The following is a 20,898-nucleotide window of genomic DNA, read 5'->3' as shown; positions in this document are numbered from 1 at the left end:
TTCTGTTTTTGTCCTAATTTTGCGGGTTTTCACTGAAATAATCAAAAGGCTGGTTGTCAAAAACTGGAAAATTTTGGAGGTTTGAGTTTTTAATGAAAACCTGAAAAAAATTAACAAAAAATTTAAATGAAAACAAAACAAAACAAAAATATCTGTTTTTCTAATGCAACCCTGACCAGCTCTAGTTTTTATACATGTAAGCCTATGGCAGCTTGGTAGCTCTAGGGAAGGACCTCTCAGCTCCCATCTCTTGGTGAGTAGACCTCATTTGCATGTTCATTACCGGCTCTCCCAGTGTGACTATTTTGGTTAAAATACAATGAAGTATGGGATGTTTGGGTAATTAAATGTTGTCATCCTTATTGTGTGACAAAAGCACAAAAGAACTGTACATAATATGCCTTGAGCAAAGAGCCATACACCTCTGCGTAATGGAACTGGGACCATTGGGCAGACAGGGAGGGGAAGGGGGCTTTTACCTGGTATGGAAGAGTAAATCCCTGGTGGCAAGACTCTGCTCAAGACTCTTCACATAGTATAATGGCAGAGCGGAGTGAACTCTGGGAGGGACCTAGATCTAGCACCACAAGAGCTGTTATCACTATCACTGGCGTAGGAGCCTGAAGACCCACATCTGCCATTGCAATAAGAGGTGACCGTGGTGAGAAAAGACATAGAGGCAGATAGAGGAGATGGCACGGAGATGGCATTGCAGGCAGAGGTGGTGGCAAGGTAAGAGAGATAGCATCCTGGCTAGAGGGGCACAATGAGAGATGATGCAGAGGTGGCAGCAAGGCATCTGTTCAGGAAGCCAGACAGCACTTCCCCCTCGGCCTGGAGCTGAACTTGTTTGAGTGCACGTCACTCTCAGGCTCTGGGACTTCACCAAACCCTAAGTGGATTAATGATTAATTTCCCCCCAGGGGGGAAAGAGGCAGGACATGAGGTCTCAAAGGGACATTTGTCCATCAGATGTTCACAGTAGCAAGGTGGAAAACAGAGACTAAGGACTACTGCCCAAGATACGGTAGAAGTGGGTGTTTTACTTACTACTTGTATAAACACATAGTTGATTTAGCATTGTTGTGTTTTCCCAGATTAATGCTGTGTTCCTTTTCCCCCTTAATGAAATTGTTTTTGTTTTATACACAGACTGCGTGCTTGCAAGAGGGGAAGCATTGCCTGCTAAGTGTGCCCAGGGAAGGTATGTAGTTTTCCTCAGATTTCTGGGTGGCATCTCAAGCCAGTGGTGTTTGTTAATTTTAAGAAGAACCCTCTAGATATTTGATTCTGGCCCTTTTTGCTGCCGAGAACACCTGGCAGAAGAGTTACCTACATGTAAAGTACTAACAAAAGGTTTAACTTAAGTACATGATGTGCAAGTTCCTACGCCGAGCAACATGCAATCACAGTGCTGTCCCCTCCCGTCTGTTCATAAGCCTCAGTCATTCTATCACATAGCTGCTATTTAGTCTGTCACTCTTTGAGGCAGGGACTGTGTATTTCTTTGTCTTCAGGGAAGCATCTAGCCCACACTTAGCTGCTATGAAATAATTAACAATAAAATCAAACACCAGCTCACAATGAACTAAGCATCACATATTTTAAATGCAAAGAAATGTTTATTTGACAGGTGTGATTAGTAAAGAGCTAATGAGGAGAGAAATGTGTGATTTTCATCTGTTTTGAAATGAAATCATGACGTGGGGTATGTCTACACTGCAGTCAGAGGTGTGAGCGCAGCCCATGTAGACATACCCGAGCTGGCTTTGCGCTAGTTAACGTGAGCACCAATAGCACTGAAGCCTCCACAGCAGAGACTTCAGCATGAGCTGTGGAAGCGACACCTGGGACGCTGGGTACTTACTCAGGCAGTTAGTCTGCGCCGAGGCCTGTGCTGCTGAAGCTTCGCTGTTATTGGTACGAGAGCACTAGCTAGAACACAGCTAGCTCAGGTATGTGGACGTGTGCTCCAATCACAAGCCCACTTGCAGAGGAGACGTAGCCTAAGGGCCCAGTGCAGTACCATGGTGAAAAACAGGAACGTGTGTGTTTCAGTTGCCTATGTTGGGAAAAAACACAACAAGAGTCCACATTCATGGCCCGATCCTGCATCCCTTAACCACCTGAGTAAGGCTGTAGGATCAAGACCTCAGTCACTGCACAGAAGTTCCCTGTATAGAGTAGCTCTGGGAAGGGCCTGGGATGCTTGCGTGATGGTAGGAGTGGTTAATTTCCCATGCACCCCTCCATGTAAATTTTGCCTCCCCCAGTCAGTCATTAGCATGGATGTGAGTGTTGAATAATGCCTGCTAGCATCTTCTGTGCCAACCATCAGTGCTGGCAGTTCAGCATGGGCACAGGTGCAGCTGGTAGTCTTTATACCATAAAGGACCCTGCCAAACACAGGGTGCAAGCTGAAGGAACACTCCTATACACAAACATACAGCTCAGCAAAAAACAGAATGACCGGCATGTGTCACTTACTAGCTGGCCCCGAGAACTAACGGTTCTTTGCAAACGAAACACAATAGCTATTACTCCAGCTCTCGGCCCTGATATACCCCATGCTGATCTAGGAATAGGTGCTGGAACTAGGGGTGCTGGGGGTGCAGCTGCACCCCCTGGCTTGAAGTGGCTTCCATTATATAAAGGGTTTACAGTTTGGTTAAATGCCTCTCAGCACCTCCACTATACAAATTGTTCCAACACCCCTGGATCTAAGCATCCTGGTACAACTGAGGGCATGCTGCGTATGTGTATCTATATAGGCTAGTATAGAATGGGAGTGGATATGCTCCACAGAATAACTCGCTTGAGAGCTGTCCATGTGGGCTGCTCCTAGGGGTATGTGCTGTGCATCCTGCATATACTGGAACAAGCTGGACCCTATGTTTATTTTTGTTTGTTTGATCATTACTGAAATCAGCTTTATATAGTTAGAAAGGATCAAAATCACATAATAATTTTAAGAATAAAAGACTATTGATTTTCTGCTAATAATAACATCTTATGGTTTTGCACAATCTTTGCATGCACAAGAGAGGACATTTTTGTACTTGAAGTCAATAGTTTCCCTGTTACAAATAAGAGTACCAACTTGAGCCTCAGTTTTATCTTCCTGGCAGCAGCAACATTGGCGTTCTTTGTAATCAAAGCTAAAGGGAAGAAATAAGTTGTTGTTGGTAAATTGTATTGTTTTGAAATGTTAAATACAACTTCAGAGTGCCAAGCTTTAATGTAAAATTGTTTTTCATAACATCACCTGAGAGCCTGACATCTCTAAGCAGATAAAGAAGAGTATTTTGCAAGCTGACCGGTCTGACAGATTCTGTGTTATTCATAAGATACCTGTTTGCTCAAAACTGCTCACTCGAAACAATAGAATCTATCTTTTCTGTTTGTAAGACTCTTCTACCTTCGTCAATCAAACCATTTCACAATTTTCAATTGTTCTTGTCTAAATTAACTGCTTACTTGCATATAGATCAGGAAGAATGATTCTCCATAAAAGAAACAGCAGAGCTGATTAATGTACATGAAGAAAGGAGTTTGGTTTTCCATTCAGTATTAACGTTGTGCACATTTACCCAAATTATTCTATATCTTAAATCTGCCATGCAGCATTCCCCCTCCTGCCTGTGATGTGGGAAAGAAACTGCAGGGAGGAGCTAGCCAGAGACTGAAGCCAGCAGGGCAGCTGCAGAAAGCAGTTCAAGCAAAGACTTATACACACTGATGATATCAGCCTGCTTTCTACAGTTTTCACTCTGAACAGTCCATCCCCTGTGCCGAATGGCTGCAATCCTTTCATTTGCCTCCCTTCCTTGGTTTTAGCTAATCCCTTCCTAATAACCTACTGAAAGGATTTAAATAACAAAACCAAACCAAAATAATCACAGAGTTAACATAAGCCTTGCTGCCATGACACAGTTCACTTGCTTGTATGCTATTTTCATTTCCCCTATGCTTTGTCTCTCTTGTCTCCTTAGACTCTTCAGGCCAGGGGCCCTCTCTTACTTATGCTGGTACAGCACCTAGCACAATTCTGGGTTGGCTCTGAAGTGCAACTGTAATAACCATGATCATTTTGGCTAAAATCTCTCAAACCTGTGAGAGGCTGTCATCTGGAAATCAATCTGGCATGATATCATATACAAATTGTATTCATTTTTTTTCTGAAAATGATTTACTTGCAAACAAAATGCTCTCTTAAATAGTGTCTTTATTATACAATTAACACAATAAGGTACTTGTTCTCTACAAAGTTGTTACAAGGAGGAGGGAGAAAAAATTTCTTGTTAACCTCTGATGATAGGACAAGAAGAAATGGGCTTAAATTACAACAAGGATGGTTTAGGTTGGACATTAGGAAAAAAACTTTCGATCAAGGTAGTTAAGCATTGGAATAAATTGCCCAGGGAGGTTGTAGAATCTCCATCAATGGAGGTCTTTAAGATCAGGTTAGACAAACGCCTGTCAGGGGTGGTCTACTCTAGATAATACTTAGTCCTGCCATGAGTGCAGGGGACTGGACTAGATGACCTCTCAAGGTCCCTTCCAGTCCTAAGATTCTATGATTCTATGTTGTCAGGCCTGAAGTCTAACTATTGTAATAATTCATCCTCTGATGCATCAGTAGGAAAAACAAAAACAAAAGACAAATTCTCCTTGGTTATAAGACCTCTCGCTCTAGTGTGTTCAAACTCCTTTAGATACTGCTTTATGTTTTGTTTTGAAAGTTGCTTGGATAGGTACAGAGAGATTTTATTTACAGCCTCCAGTGAAGATTTACACCTGAATCAAAAATAACAGAGATAATGGAACTAGTGAGGAACAAAGGCCCAGATCCTCAAAGGTATTTAGGTGCCTAACTCCCATAGATTTCAAAGGGAGATAGGCACCTAAATACCTTTGAGGATCTGGGCCAAAGCTTCTGCCTCACAGCCACACCCTCCCCTGTGCAAGAACAACCTACCAGAGCAGTACAGCACACGTGGGCCTGCGGGAGGAGGGGCAGCTCAGTGCGGAGAGAGACAAAGAGAATGGGCTAGAACCAGGTAGGTACCCGCTCTATGTGAGCAGGGGCGAGGGGGGGTGATTCTGTTTACCCCCTCCCCAGCCCTGCTGTGCTTGCAGTTTAACCCTGGCCCCTCCCTTGCTCCAGGGACCAACCCTAGCTCCCACCCCACTATGCTTTTGCCCCCAGCCCCTTTTACAATCATTCTCTGGGCGGCCCACAAATATGTTTGGCGCCAGGCCCACAAAAAGTTAATCCAGCCCTGCCTGTGAAGGGAAGGAGACTCAAAGTTCCAATTCTTGGCATTTCCTCCTCCTCATTCCACTGTAAGGAGCCTCTCCCACTGCAATGTTCCTCTTTCTAATCCAGCAGATGTCTCAGGTTCCACACAGATTTTGGGACACCTGCAAAGGCCCATTGCCCTACACTTTCATACTCTGCTGCTACCTAGTGCTGTTTACAAAGCATCAACACCTCCCAGTTGGATTTCGAGTGGGAAACCACCAGTCTTCAGAAAAAACGGCAGCAGATTCCAACTTCTTCCACTCCTGGCTCCACTCAGAACCATACTGTACTCATATGGCGGCTTCTCCAGGTCTGGGCACAGAGGGGACCATGATGCACGCTGAAACCAATTTTCCCTCACCTTTTCCATGATAGTGTGAGTTTGTCTCTTCTTCAGTTGTAGAAGCACAGGGGGGAAATAGGGCACTCCCTCTTTTATAGTATCATTTAAAAAAATCAAATAATTTGTTCTTATACAATTGAGAATCTCATACAAAGACATTTTCAATAACAAATCGGGTTGGATTTTATTTAAATACAGCCTAATAACTTACTTTTCTTTTTTTCTGCAATGATCACTGCATTTCGATGCATTAACTGAAGTGCTACAACGTTTGTATGTAAACTGGATGACTGTAGGCACCAGCTTACACGTTTTCTCACCTAAAAGAGAGATTACAGTCGTGAGGAAAGACTTGTACTGAACTGCACTAGTTAAGAAAAAAGTGTGCCTTTACTGATTGTATTAAATAATAATTTAGAATGTTCTGCAGATAAGATTGATGGGCAGGGTATTCCAAAGTGACTAGTAAGGTTTGGATGTCCCATTATTTTAGGTTCTCTTGAGACAACGGAAAGGAGCTTGATTTTTCAGAGAGTGGGAGGCTCAGCACTGTCTAAAAATCAAGCTCCTTTAAAGGGGACTAATGTTAGCCACCTACAGTCATGAGTCAATTTGGAAAATCTTGTCCAACATTTTTACTTGCAAATCGAGTTTTAAATTAGTTTCAGCAAGAAAACAAACACCAGGGAACAAATATTGCCCGGTAAACAGCGGGTTAGGTCATTCCCATTCAAGTTACAAATTGACCACAGAATAACACCCAATAGGTTTTCAAACTCAGAAGGTTTTGAAATATCCCTATTGGCTGTTTTGATATCCCACATAGCAGCATGAAGAGTGATTATTGAAGTACAAGGCTAGATTTACCAGTATGGTTTTTAAAAAGCCAATCATACTTCATTTAAAAAAAATTCAAAACCACATTTCAACAAACTGTAATGAAAGTTAAAGAACCTCCACAGTAAAAGAGCAATTAAAATAAGGTTAGTGCTTCTAGTATCTATCTATCTATTTGGAGCAAAATACACTTACAAGTACGGAGGCAGCAGCAGTCTTTCGTATCACTTTTGTGTTCCTGAAAAATAAAATAAGTTAGTGTCTAACTTGAATGTCTTCTACATAATAGTATCTGCTAATAAGGCATAAGATCGATCTTACTCTATTAATGTTCTACATACCAAATTAAACTGTTATGAAAAGATAATATTTTCATCCATCCTAAATTTGCAACCAAGTTCCAGTGTAATCCACCAATTTATAGCTTTTCCATAACTCCGGTGGCCTGAAAAATTGACAGGTTTATTCTGACAATAAGGTGATAATTTTTAAGTTAAGTTGAACTCTTCTGCAAAGTTTGAATACTTCTATTACTCTCTGTAGCCATCTGGCCCGACCCTGTCACATCATGCTCTTTTGGAATTACAGAAAATTACAAATTACCCTGATGGGAGAAATTTGTTTTATACTTAATTCTTCTTCATGTCCTTCTAGTCTGAAAAAGGCTCATTACCGTCCTTGGAAACTTTTTACCAAATTAAATCTCTTTTGGAAACTCATGCACAGGTAGTAGTTGAAGAAAAAATGTTTTAATTAAGCAAAGGATAGGATGGGTGAGCTAGTAACTTCATACAGCTCCTCTGCAACAGGTGTCCTAAGAACAAGGAAACATGGAGCACTGAAAAAACAAGTAAATTGACAAGCAAAACTTCTCTGATAATTTTAACTTGAGCTTGCTACTATATATGTACACTAAGGAAAGTTACAGTTAAGAAAATCTCCAAATATTGAAAAGTATGGAAATGAACAATTAAGGAAAGGTAGATAAATATTCAAATATATTCACAGTTCATACAATACAAACTTTTAAATGAATGTACACATATAAATTATGTACAATAGCAAAAAACACTTAACTCTGCCTACGCCAGAGCCATTCTCCATCTATCCAGCAAGAAGACATTTTGAAATCACTAGTTACAAATTAAAAATGTAACACACTATGCAGATATGTTGATTCTCAGGCTTCTCTGAGGTAAATAACATCATAGCTTTGTTTGAAGCATTCGACACTCTGAGGTCTGCAAGCTATGGGCTAGATTCTCTGCTTCAACAAGTTTCCATTGGGTGCAGCAAAGGGATGTGGGGACAAAGGAGTTGGTTGTGACTCCCTGATTTTGGGGTTAGGCTCATGTCAATCCTGGTGAAGATTAGAGTAGCCTAGAGGCTCCTCTAAGCTTTATGGCCCCTCAAAGGGATTGTCTGCAGTCTGGGGCTGTTGGAGTGCAGTGCAACCCCAACACACCTCTCATTGACTTTACTTTCCCTTTGGATTCCCCCTTGCCTGGAGAACTGGAAAGATAATCTTCTTTCTTGCCCTTTTGCAACACAAAAGCAGTGCCAAGGGGTCTAATCACTAAGAGGGAACATGGGCCACTACACTTAGAGTGCAGTGGGTGAAGGAGGACATCTAGTCTGAACCAGGAAGGTGTGGAGTGTCAAAGGATGGTCTCTGAGTCACATTAGAAGAGTGAATAGGGAAGGTATAAAGGGAGTTCAACTCCATATAGGATGGGGTAGATTTGGCTTTCTGATTCAGTTGAATATTGATTGGGAAATGTTCCTAGACTGAAGAGAATATGGAAAATAAAACATGATATCTTGTGGTCTCTTGACCATAGTAAGTGGGTGGGCATGGGGAGAGTTGAGTCTCTGGTCTGTAAACGGAAGATAAGAAGAAACATGTTGATGTCTCTTAAAAAAAAAGTGGTGAGATGAAGTAGAGCAGGGGTTCTCAACCTTTTTCTTTCTGAGCCCTCAAAATATGCTATAAAAACTCCAGGGCCCAGCAGGGGATGGGGAGCGGGTGCTCAGGTCTTCAGCTGTGGCAAAGGAGGGAGCTTGGGGCTTCTGACCTGCAGGGCAGCAGGGCCGGGGGCTTGGAGCTTAGCCACGAGGCCAGGGGGCTCAGGGCTCCTGCCCTGCAGGGCGCCAAGCACTGGGCTCCTGCCCAGTGGGTCAGGGGAGATTGGGGCTCTGGACTTCTACTGCAGGATGGTGGGGCTCATGGGATGCGGGGGGCTCAGGGCTTCTGCCCTGCAGAATGTGGGGCTTGGGGCTCTGGGCTTCAGCCGCAGAATGGCAGGGATTGGGGCCTCCAACCCCCAGGGTGCCTAGACTCCAGGCTTTAACTTTGCGGGTGTGTGGGCTTGGGCAGGGCCATCCTTAGGCATACGTGGCTGCGTAGGGCACCCAAAAATTTGGGGTGCCCTTGGGTCTTAGTGTCCACCCTCCTGCCTCTTCCTATCCCTGTTCTGACCCTTCCTGCAGGTTCCCACCACAGCTGGCTGCTGCAGCCTGGCAAGTCTTCCTCCAGAGGGGATCTAGTACTTAAATGTGAAAAAGCCTTCCAGCCTGCCAGACCTATAGCACAACATTGAAACTGTTAAAGAGCCTTTCAAGTGATAATGAAGCCATTTAACAGGCATTTGCCAATTCCCAGGTATATACTGTCAGTTTATGAAGTTACTGACAAAAACAGTTGTGCATTACTGTAATATTTACTCAGAACATGTTAGTCTACAGGACCTTAGTTTAAAATTTGCTTTAAAAATATTTCATTAGTGTGTTGCTGAAGATCTGAAGATTATAAAATAACATCTCTAAAAAATCCTTGCATAGATTTTTAGATGCACAATCTGAGTATTCATCTTTAGCCTGAAATGCTTGGATCTTCAGACATACAGTTTTTTAAATAAATCCTTCAAAAGACCTCCCTTATCTAAAATACACATGCAAGCCTCGGCTGCCATTGGGCATAAGGGCACCAGTTTAATAATACTGCATAGGGCCCCATAAATCCTAAAGACAGCCCTGGGCTTGGGGCTTCTGTTCTGACCCTTAGGGTGCCAGGGCTCTGGGCTTTAGCCCTGCAGGATGTGGTGGGAGACTGGGGAGGACGGACTCAGAGCTTCAGCCGTAGGGTGCCAGGGCTCAAGGCTTTGAGCTTTCTGCCCTGGCTCCCAGTCCTGCTTCCTAAAGCCAGCCCTCTTTCACAGACCCACTGAAACTGCTAGTGGACCCCCAGGGGGCCACAAACCCCTGGTTGAGAATAGCTGAACTAGAGGATGGTCTGTCAGCCATACGTGGTGGATGGGTGGTGGTTTGTAAGAGTTTGAAGCTTATCACAGTAATGGATGGAAAGTCAGTTCCCTTGTTTGTTACTGATGCTGATAATTGGGACATAGGCCCTGCACTGGTCCTCTGCAAAGGGGTTAGTTTCACCCTGAATGAATCAGTGTGTGAACGTAACTGTTTCATCAAATACTTCATTCAGTTAATAGTATTCTAACAGCTTGGTTACATATGGCAAAATATTCCTTGACTAAAGTACTTGTTGAAAATGGTGATACTTGTTGAATGGTGTATTTGTCAAACACTATTCAGTCAGTTCTAGTTGGCAGTACATTTCTTTGTGACTAGGGCTAGGAAGCGAAAACATTGCACAATGTGGAAGAGCACGAAGCCCTCTTGGAAACGATACAAGGAAATGTCAGAGATGATTTGTTAGGAAACCTTTGTATTAAGATGTTAACTATCTGCTCCATGCCAGAAGCTTTCTGAGAGCTTAAAGACGTGCCAGTCCGGGGAACATGAAAGGAAAACGTCCCTTCACCTTGCTCTACTTACTGCAAACAATCCTCACACAGAAGCTGTGGCAAGTTCAACACCCAATGCTCTATTTACAGTTCCCCACAGCTCAAGATGCTTACATTCTCCCTAGGTACAGGGCGAGAGGAGGGCAAGTTCCCACCTACCTAAGAGCCTGCGCTTCAGCAGCCCTTCATTCCAACCTACCTCTCTTCCTCTTCCTGTCTCTCTTTTAGCTGTCCAAATTGGTTAGTTATTCAGTCCTTAACCCATTATCTCCCTAATTTGCCCTCGGTGGGGATGCCTACCAAGCACCTAGCCTAATGCTACTCACCCTCTGTCACATCCTGGTTTACTCTGGATACAGTTTTACCTGTTAACTGACTGTGCATTTGTTACCTGGAATGCCAAAAGATACCTCAAATATGAGACACATATATATCAGAGATTAGTTTGGCCCATTGATTTGACTAGGTAGTTTATGTTGCTGTTTTCCTCTTATACTCACTGCAACGTAGCATGTAACAGGATAAACGCAAGAACAGTGGATAGAAGCAATGAAGATCTGCAATAGGTACTCTATATCCCAGTTTGATGCTACCTGAGTCACTTTCCCACAGTTCATTGTAGCGCTTAAGATGAAGTGAGAAATTCAAATGTCAAAATGTGGTGCAGTTAGAAAGAAACCACTGCATTGTATAGAATGACTTTGGACTCTCCTCGAGGAACATTTTTTTCCCATGTAGATGTCCTATGAGGTGCTTTAGAATGTTATCTGTGTGTGTTAGAAGAAGGGAGTCTCTAACAAATAGAGGAAGTAACTTCAGCGGGAACAAAGTTATCGATGTATTCGCCCCCTCCCCCATGCTTAGCTGCTGTTGAAAAATGTGCCAGACCCACCAAAGTCCATTTTCATGGCAGTTCCTCTTTAGTGGCTGGGATCACTGTTCCGCTTTCATGTGTTCACTGTTTCAATTAATTAGCATGTCTTCACATTTATCTAATACATTTTACAACATTACATTACTGTACATCACACATTTATTAACATACATTGTTACTGTATGAAGACCACCATTCTATTCGCTTAAGGTTAAATCCAGGTCCCACTAAAATCAATGGTGAGCATTCCCCTGGATTTTTATGGAACCACAATTTGGTTCATAAAGAATGGCAGGAAAGGAGCCCTCAAAGGCCTCCAGGCTAGTAGCTGATGTCACTGTGCAGGTGCAAAGGAGGAGGATGTAAAACCAGGATGCAGCATGAACTGCCTCTATTGTCAGGTAGATAAGCAAACATCCAACAGGCAGCGCAAATGTCAAAGACATACAGTTTAAAAATAGAGTTTAGTATGAAGTCCCAACATCTAAGTGATGTAAGGTTTCAGAGTAGCAGCTGTGTTAGGCTGTATCCGCAAAAAGAACAGGAGTACTTGTGGCACCTTAGAGACTAACAAATTTATTTGAGCATAAGCTTTCGTGAGCTACAGCTACATCCAATGAAGTGAGCTGTAGCTCACGAAAGCTTATGCTCAAATAAATTTGTTAGTCTCTAAGGTGCCACAAGTCCTCCTTTTCTTTTTAAGTAATTTAAAAAGCTGATAAAATATATCCTTACATTTTTCATTATCATGCTGTTCATTATTTTGCCCAGGGTCAAAATCATTAGTAAATATCAATGGATATTTCCCCATTACTACCTAACAATAAATAAGTGACTCCATACATAATAAAATAATACGACAGTATTCTATAATCCTGCTCCAAATTCCTGTAGTAATACAATGGTAAATAACAGTGTTCTGGACTCTCACTGTAGATGCACAATATTGTTGGTGTCTGACATTTGTTTTAAATAATGTCTGCTTCAGAACATAGTAAGTAAGTGCAAAGACAACAGGACCTTGGTTTATAAGCTCTCATTCAAGAGATCCTCAGCCAGTAAGCTGCAGGAAACTTATCTTGCCTACCTCGGAAGCATGAACAGCTAAGTTGACACTTCTGGGATTTTAACTTGTGATTCCATGGTAGTAGGTATCTGATACTTAGACCACTAAGTTAGCTCTTCTGGGAAACCATTTAAATCTATTAACATATACATGTTAATACATAAATCTACTGTAGTACAATGACATAGTGACATGTAAACTTTCACTTTTTTTAAGATAAGGAGTACTTGTGGCACCTTAGAGACTAACCAATTTATTTGAGCATGAGCTTTCGTGAGCTACAGCTCACTTCATCGGATGCATACCGTGGACACTATTATGGACACGGTATGCATGGATGAAGTGAGCTGTAGCTCACGAAAGCTCATGCTCAAATAAATTGGTTAGTCTCTAAGGTGCCACAAGTCCTCCTTTTCTTTTTGCGAATACAGACTAACACGGCTGTTACTCTGAAACCTTTTTTTAAGATGTTGTCAATGCCCATCACTGTAACATCTGAGGGCTGTATAACATTAAGGAATCATACAAAAAAAGTCAAATGCAAAAACTTAAGAGTACAATCCCTCTTTTCCATGATCCCGGGAAGTATGATGGGTGATACAGCAAAAGCATAAAATAAAACACAGTTATGTAATTCTTCTAGACTGACCAACAAATACACGTTTTAATTTCTCTCTCTCTCTCCCCAATATTTTAATTGCATTGGAAATAGAGAGAAGCAGCACAAATGGCCCCCTCTGCTTTCCTGGTCTCACCTTAATGCATGCAGGCTTGGCAGTGGAAGCATCCACACTGTTAGACTGGAGCAGCGGGCAACATATGGAAAACCAGAAAAGCCAAGCACAGAGGCAGCCAGCCGCAAACACTGAGAGGGGGAAATGCATCTTGTTTTCAAATGCCATTGTTGTAGAAGCAACAGATTTTTGGGGACAGCAGGAAAAGTGATCTTTCCCTTGCCTTCCCTCTATATGCTATTGATCTTCAACAGCAAGAGGTCTAATATTCCTCTGTTCACACCTACCCTGCCCCTTCTTTCTCATTGGACAACTATGTACCCGAGCCCAAGCCCACTGCACTGGAGAGGAGGGAAACATGGGCAGTGGGTGAAGCTTCTGCTTGGGGAAGCTAGCTCCCTGGCCCGCCTCTTCTGCCCGTGGCCCCGCGCACACTCCACCCTTGCTCTGCCAGTTTTATTAGTGTAAGGCCTTCTAGAAGTAGTTATGCTAAGCAGTGGTTTTCAACCCGCAGGCAACAAGTCACTTGCGGCCCAATCAGCACACAGTTGCAGCCCATGTGATATCCTCAGTCATACAGGTAGTATGGATATTGTGTGGACGCAGCCCACATAACACACAGAGAGCTGTATATGCAGCCCACAGTGATAAATAGGTTGAGAACCACTGTACTGAAGGCTTTGTTTTAGTTGAGAAAAGTAGGTAACTCATATGATTAACTCAAAAAAATTAATCACGATTAATCACAGTTTTAATCGCACTGTTAAATAATAGAATACCAATTGAAATTTATTAAATATTTCTGGATGTTTTTCTACATTTTCAAATATATTGATTTCAATTACAACACCGAATACAAAGTATACAGTGCTCACTTTATATTATTTTTTATTCCAAAATTTGCACTGTAAAACCATAAACAAAAGAAATTCACCTCATACAAGAACTTTAGTGCAATATATTTATCGGGAATGTGCAACTTACAAATGTAGATTTTTTTGTTACATATCTGCACGCAAAAACAAAACAATGTAAAACTTTAGTGCCTACAAGTCATAGAAGATTAGGGTTGGAAGAGACCTCAGGAGGTCATCTAGTTCTACCCTCTGCTCCAAGCAGGACCAACCCCAACTAAATCATCCCAGCCAGGGCTTTGTCAAGCCAGGCCTTAAAAACCTCTAAAGATGGAGATTCCACCACTTCCCTAGGTAACCCATTCCAGTGCTTCACCACCCTCCTAGTGAAATAGTTTTTCCTAATATCCAACCTAGACCTTCCACCCTGCAACTGGAAACCATTGCTCCTTTTTCTGTCACCTGTCACCACTGAGAACAGCCTAGCTCCATCCTCTTTGGAACCTCCCTTCAGATAGTTGAAGGCTGCTATCAAATCCCCCCTCACTCTTCTCTCAGTCCACTCAGTCCTACTTCTTGTTCAGCCAATCTCTCAGACAAACACGTTTGTTTACATTTTCAGGAGATAATGCCGCCCACTTCTTATTTACAATGTCACCTGAGAGTGAGAATAGGCATTCACGTGGCACTTTGCTTGCTAGCATTGCAAGATATTTACATGCCAGATATGCTAAACATTTGTATGCCCCTTCATGCTTCATCCACCATTCCAGAGGACATGCTTCCATGCTGATTACACTCTTTAAAAAAACAATGTGTTAATTAAATTTGTGACTGAACTCTTTGGGGGAGAATTGTATGTCTCCTGCTCTGTTTTACTCACATACTGCCATATATTTCATGTTATAGCAGTCTCGGATGATGACTCAGCACATGTTGTTTGTTTTAAGAACACTTTCACTGCAGATTTGACAAAACACAAAGAAGGTACTAATGTGAGATTTCTAAAGACAGCTACAGCACTCAGATGTCTTAAAAGAGCAACACTCTGACGCAGAAACTACAGAACCTGAACCACCAAAAAAGGAAATCAGCCCCAACTTTCCCCCCAGCTCCTCACCCACCTCGGCGGCCCTGCTGATCACTTCTCCCACTCCCTCCCAGCGCCTCCCAGCCGCCGCGAACAGCTGCTTCATGGAGTGCAGGTCACCTTTGGGAGGGAGGTGGAGGAGCGGGGATGGGGAGTGCTCAGGAGAGGGAGCAAAAAGAGGCAGGGAAGAGGTGGGGCAGGGGCGGGAGTTTGGGGGAAGGGGTAGACTGCAGGTGGGGCCTGGGGCGGGGCAGGGTCGAGCATCCACGGGGTAGAGAGGACATTGGCACCTATGATGCTTTGTATGTCCAAAACAATCAAAAGCTAATGTATTAGACAAAAAGGGAATGCTAGGGGGCGTGATATAAACAGACTCTCAAAAGTTTGTGAGCCAGCCTGTCTATTCCATCCAATTTCTTCAATTAAGGGAAGTCAGAAAAATTTTGTCTCTAATTTAAAAGCCTTACAAACTAAAAATAAAAATATTATGAAAACAATTCAGCAGTTAAAACTCTCAGTGTAGAATGTTCCCTTTAAAAAATGTCAGGGAACCAGTTAAATCCTGGTTTAAAAAATTAATTTTAACATAACTATCTTCCACACACACATACAAATTTGATGGTACTAGTAGATCTCTTTTTCAAAGTGGGTGAAAACTTTTAAGGGAAAAGCTAACACAATTTCTGCCACTGATAAGGCACTGGTTAAACAGTTGTTCTCTCTCTGGGGGCTCCCAGAAAGAATAAAATCTAGTCAAACAACCCACATATTAAACATACGGTCACTTAGGTTTGTTTATAATTGTTAGACATTCAGCAACAATTCCACATCCCATACCACCCATAGTTGTCTAGGATGGTGGAATAAAGAAAATGTATAAAAGTTCTATCGTGCAAATTAAATAGAGTTGTACCTGGGAAAAGATCTGCCCCCACAGGTGTCAAGTAGTCCTACAAAAGCCAAAGATGAATTCCAAGTTCTGGTTGGGCTGCTTCTCCCAATCAGCAGTCTCAATAGAGTGATCACCAGTCAGGGCCCGGCAAAAACATTTGCTTTGGGCCTGAAGCTGGGCAAAACTGTACGTGCTCTGTATATAGAACAAGAAGCCCTCGCTGAAAGGAGTAATCAAGATGCAACTTTTAGAACTAATATTCAGTTTCACATTAATCAAGATCAACAGATGGAACCTGATGCAATGGTAACAGTCACAGCACAAGAAAACTGTTTATATAGGACATAAGGGCACTTTAATAACCAAACTATGGGACAATGTTCCTTTTTTGGATGGAATCAGTTAAACTTCTTTAACAATGTATAATGCTCCCATGCCTATGTCTTGCCTGTGTTGAATAGACATTCAACTGGATAAAGGTAAACAAAAACAATTGTGTTAAAGGTGGTGATTAAAGAAATATGTCTTAAATATAAAAACAACAAGGAGTCCGGTGGCATCTTAAAGACTAACAAATTTATTTGGGCACAAGCTTTCATGGGTAAAAAAACCCAGTTCTTCAGTTATCACAACTTTAATAGACTTACATTGGGGGAAAAAAAAAGATAAATCGTTATTAAATTGGTATAATTGAGGAAGGTCTCCTAAAGAGAAACAAAAGAATTGAGATATCTTGCCATATGCAATCAATTATCCCTAAGTATTCTAAGGAAATAGGCATTTGTGACAGCACATCCCAACCATAAGTCATGTTGTATAAATGAAAACTATATTGTGTTTAATTTCTTGCATGTGTCATTCATTACTTCACTGCCAGCATTTGACCCTAATATAGATCTATTTAATGAATTAGCTATGGTCTCCACAATGTAAGATTTAAGTATGAACAATACAGGAAATCACTTTACTGATCTTATTCTTATCATTATGTAGATTGATTTTTCTATTATTTCGATTACGTTTGTCTGTATTAACTAAAGTTTCTATGTGTGCTTCACCAAATTTTATCTTCTAAATCAAATTCCAAGTAGAACCTGGAACAGAACCTGTCATCTGACCAGTATGTTGAAACCTAATAAATAATCAGTTGTAACTGTAATAATAAATCAGACTACAAAGGAGAGAAAACCATTGTCTTAGATGATTTGCAGGTGCAATTTATGTATATGCAACTTCAAAGGAACTTTTGGAAACAACAGTTATTAATGCCAAACTGTTTATTCAAGGAAGCATAGTTTCATAGAATATTGAATAAAACTGTAGTTGTCTAATATGTACTGAAGGCCACAATGTTCCCAAGTGCACCCGTGTAAATATCTTTGTTCAAATGCTAACTGCTAAATGCTAACATAATGGCTTCATGTTAACCATTTATTCAGAAGTACTTTATTACAGAAGTACTTCTGCAAAACTGACTGTAAAGTCAAAAGAAACAAATGTTTGTATTATTGACTATTGATATTCTGTCTATGAAGACAGACACATATTAATCTAGCAGTGATGATTTAGGATTCACAATACAACAACTGTAATTAAAACAGGGATTCAGATCAGTGACCTACTTACCCCATGTCCTATAATTAGCCAATAAAAATCTATTGTGAATTAAAGGGACAACTTCAAATTAGCTATTTCACTATTAAATCTCAGATGCAAACTAACAATCAGTAATTTACAAATCATTTACAAGTTATAACCTCACTGGGTTTAGACAAAGCATTGATCCCTGCATGGATCTCCTTGAATCATCACCATCACACTCTGTCCCAGCTTGAACACCCCCCATTCAACCAGGCCAAACTCACCATGATCAGGGTGTTCGCTGAGATGTGTGCTTGCCAAGGGTCAGTGAGAAACTGATTGGTATGTTACAAGAGGTGTATTTACTTTTACTGTAATGTTTCAATGCTGTAACTGAACTAACAATCATGCTTCTGTGTATTGTTTCTTGTGCTTGTACAGACCAAAACACAGTAAGGAAGACATGTTTTGGGCAGAGATTGACTCCCCTGAGGAAGAAAAAAAGAGAATGTAGGGAGTGGAGAGAAATGGAAAGGCGGGGCAGAAAGGAGAATCAGGAGCTCATACAAAAGGCCCATGAGCGGATGATAAAAGTCATGGAGGTGCAAACAGAGATGCTGAAGTCCCTAATCATGCTACCGTCAGAATAGATGTGTATTCACCCTCCCCACCACCACCAGCAGCCAATACAGAACTGTGTTCCATGCCCTCCCCAAACTCCTCCTCCCCATTTCTTGCAAATTCCTGGAACATCTCGATACCCTGTTCACTCCACCCTTTCAGACAGCTTCCAAAATGATAGCTGGACTTATGGGCAGCTGTGAGAGCCTACACTGGCCTGCACTGCTATCTCCCTTTCCATCAAGCCTTTTGTGTGTGTTTATTGGTGTTTAATAAAAACAAACTCTCTGAAAGATATAATAAACCAATTTTTATTTGCGTCCTACAAATTGTGATTGCAGCTGCTAGTAAAACATATACATGTAGTTTAATCATTTGCTTACTACAAATCCCACTAAGGAATCATCACAATTGTTAGGCAAACAAACAAAATTCAAATTAATGAAGCATGGTAGATTGCTGTCTAGAAATACACATGACTGGTTCTCATTCTCAAAATGTTGCCTCAAAGCCTCCCTGGTTCGAATTGACCCCACTGTGCCCCTTTAATAGCCCTGGTATCAGGCTGCTCAAAATCAGCAGTCAAGTGATCTGCCTCAGCACTGCACCCCATGCAAACTTTTCACTCTTGGGCCTCACAAAGATGATGCATCATGCAGCAGGCAGTTATGACCACTGGAATGTTTTCCTCACTTAGATCTAACCTGCCATAAAGGCATCGCCAGTACGTTTTTAATCTACCAAATGCACAGTCCTTGGTCATTCTGCACCTACTCAGCTTATTGTTGAAATGCTCCTTGTGGCTGACCAGGTTTCCAGTGTAAGGCTTCATGAGCCATGGGAGTAAGGGGTACGCTGGGTCTTCCATGATCATTATGGGCATTTCAATGTCTTCCGCTGTAATTTTGGTCTGGAAAGAGAGTCTCTGCTTGCAGCTCTCTGTACAGGACAGCGTTCCTGAAGATGTGTGCATCATGCACCTTCCCAGACCATCCTGCACCTTCCCAGACCATCCTGCATTGATATCAGTGAATTGCCCATGATGATCAACAAGCACCTGCAATACCATGGAGAAGTACCCCTTTCTATTGAGGTACTCCGTTGCAAGATGGTCTGGGGCCAAAATTGGAATATGTGTTCCATCTATTGCTCCACTAGAATTAGGGAATTCCATTTCCACAAAGCCATCCGCTATTTCACACACATTGCCAAGAGTCACAGTCCTTTGTAGCAGGATGTGATTAATAGTCCTGCACACTTGTGTTAACGCAGCCCTCACAGACAACTTCCTGACTCCAAACTGATTAGCGACCAACCGGTAACAGTCTGGAGTCGCCAACTTCCACACTGCGATCGCCACACAATTCTCCACTAGGAGGTGCCCTTGTGCATCAGGGCTGGGGCAAGCTCTGCACACAGTTCCAGGAAGGTTTCAGAGTAGCAGCCGTGTTAGTCTGTATTCGCAAAAAGAAAAGGAGGACTTGTGGCACCTTAGAGACTAACCAATTTATTTGAGCATAAGCTTTCGTGAGCTACAGCTCACTTCATCGGATGCATACTGTGGAAAGTGTAGAAGATCTTTTATACACACAAAGCATGAAAAAATACCTCCCCCCACCCCACTCTCCTGCTGGCAATAGCTTATCTAAAGTGATCACTCTCCTTACAATGTGTATGATAATCAAGTTGGGCCATTTCCAGCACAAATCCAGGTTTTCTCACCCCCCCCCGCCCCCCCCACACAAACCAAGATAAGGGGAAATAGGTTACCTTGCAGGTTATCTTGGTTTGTGTGAGGGGGTGTGAGAAAACCTGGATTTGTGCTGGAAATGGCCCAACTTGATTATCATACACATTGTAAGGAGAGTGATCACTTTAGATAAGCTATTGCCAGCAGGAGAGTGGGGTGGGGGGAGGTATTTTTTCATGCTTTGTGTGTATAAAAGATCTTCTGCAGTTTCCACAGTATGCATCCGATGAAGTGAGCTGTAGCTCACGAAAGCTTATGCTCAAATAAACTGGTTAGTCTCTAAGGTGCCACAAGTTCCAGGAAGGTGGCTTTAATGGGAGGCAGGTATCATAGACCAGGGGAGGCTGTGCCCAGGGCTGGCCCTACCATGTGGCGAACTGAGGCAGCTGCCTCAGGAGCCACACTGGGTGGGGGGGGCGCCACTAGGACCCAGAGTGTAGAAAATTGTGTCTGCTGCTGGTGCCTTTGTATTCTCTCAGCTCTAGATGCACAGAGATGGTGGAGTGCTGTGCTGGAGGAAGGAGGCACAAGAGACATGGCAAGCAGGCAGGAGAAAAGGTGAGAGGGAATAACAGAAAGCAGCAGGAGGTACAGGGAGAGAGAGGAGGAGGAGCCTCTTATGTACCTTTCTAGCACCCCCAGGAGCCTGGACTGATTAACACCAGCCTCTCAGGGAACTTCCTGTTTCCTGCTGCTTCCCTGAACCCTCTTGAGGAGAACAGGCAGTCAACTGAAGTAGTAGGAGCCAGTTAGGCCCTTCAATTTGTCCCCTTCAATTGAGTGTTGAGAGCCACTATAGCTGGCACAGAACAGCAGTCATGAGTGAAGGAAGAAAACGCCCCTCTGTGGCAGCATTCAGAAAAAGAAAGAAAGCAAAGGAAGCTTTTCTATTGAAGCAGGAAGGAGCTCTCCTGAGAGACATAGACACAAATGTTCACAGTGAGCCTTCCAACCGCAGTGAGGATGTGAGTGGTGAGGAGATGCCTGATTTTCCAGTTAGTCAGAGTGTAGGTGACCTGGCAGCTACTGCAGCATCCATATCTCCAGCTCAAATGGATGTAACCATGCACATTCCTGAAGAAAAGTGTAGATCAGAGAAGAGTGTAGTGGAGGCGCAAGAAACAGCTGCTGCT

General features: G+C 42.4%; 1 long non-coding RNA gene across 1 annotated transcript; it reads left to right on the top strand.

Annotated features, from left to right (window-relative positions):
- Nucleotides 1-943: 943 nt before the first annotated feature.
- Nucleotides 944-18,249, top strand: LOC311514424. Its single transcript, XR_014709883.1, has 3 exons — nt 944-1,033; nt 1,153-1,204; nt 17,836-18,249. It is a non-coding gene; the product is annotated as an uncharacterized lncRNA (long non-coding RNA).
- Nucleotides 18,250-20,898: the final 2,649 nt, after the last annotated feature.

The sequence above is a fragment of the Lepidochelys olivacea genome, assembly GCF_965140295.1.
Source record: "Lepidochelys olivacea isolate rLepOli2 genome assembly, chromosome: 1".
NCBI lineage: Eukaryota > Metazoa > Chordata > Testudines > Cheloniidae > Lepidochelys > Lepidochelys olivacea.
The sequence above is the reverse complement of the archived record's forward strand: the minus strand, read 5'-3'. Positions and strand labels throughout refer to the sequence as shown.